Source organism: Rana temporaria, chromosome 3, assembly GCF_905171775.1.
Source record: "Rana temporaria chromosome 3, aRanTem1.1, whole genome shotgun sequence".
In the NCBI taxonomy this organism is placed as follows: Eukaryota; Metazoa; Chordata; class Amphibia; order Anura; family Ranidae; genus Rana; species Rana temporaria.
In genome coordinates this window covers 121,058,509-121,059,675 of record NC_053491.1, presented here as the reverse complement: position 1 = coordinate 121,059,675, position 1,167 = coordinate 121,058,509, and positions in this window count along the sequence as shown.

The following is a 1,167-nucleotide window of genomic DNA, read 5'->3' as shown; positions in this document are numbered from 1 at the left end:
AATATCTCCTATTGGTGCACGTTTATGAAATAATTATTTTACCTACAGGCAAGCTTTATTATAAGCTTACCTGTAGCTGAAAATACAAAAATAGAATTTACTTCCCTTTTAGGGGGATTTCCTCTCACTTCCTGTTTTGTCTGTGGGACAGGAAGTGAAGGGAAATCTTCCTAATCGGAAACGGATGGCAAAAAAAAACCTGACAGGGGTCATAACTTTCCATCCAAAAACGTTTTACCTTAAGTTCTGCTTCAAGAAGGAAGCTCACAGGGACAAGTTGATATAGAAATTACCGTATAACAACCAACCAAACACATTTTAGTCAAGATAATTTCACATATGTTTGCTAAGGGTTTCTGCACTTTGCTAGGACTTACAAAATACCTTTGTATTTTCTTGACAGAATATAGTTGGCATATTTTTGAAAAATTGAGGTTTGGTAAAGGGCGTGGAGGTATAAAAGCCTACTTAACCAAGTGAGTCATTGCCTCTGTATATCCTGCCTATATATCCCCATTTATCATACATCAATAAAAACATGCAACAAAGGAATAAAATATTTATGTTAACATTTTTGATACAGATAAGGGTCCTTTCACACGGAGCGGACCGTTTTTGTGTCCGCTCCGTGTGTGTCCGTCGGCTCAGCGGGGATCATCCGTAATCCCCGCTGAGCTGTCGGCGGACAGGGCGGTCCCCGCACACTGTGCAGAGACCGCCCTGTGTTTCCTCCGCTCTCCCCTATGGGGAATCAGATGAATACGGACCGTCTGTCCGTATTCATCCGATCCGCCGGACGGAAGAAAAATAGGGTTTTCTTCCGTCCGAAAAACCAGATCTTTACGGACGCGGATCTTTGCGGACGTTAGCGGATGCATCATCCGCTAATGTCTGCAATCCCATAGGGATGCATTACAAGTCCGTAAACAGACTTGTAATAAATGGACGAACTGTCCGCACATGTGAAAGGGGCCTAAACATTTGCTTGGTTTAAAAAGATTCAAGAATATGGAATATATCTCAATACCGTATCTATATTAATTTGAGTTACATATTAGAATAAATTGTATATTACAAATTGTACTTTTAAGCAAAATAGACCAATAAAACGAGGAGACATAAAATGCTAAACTAAGCAAAGAAGTGCATCTTTGCAAGAGATTAATT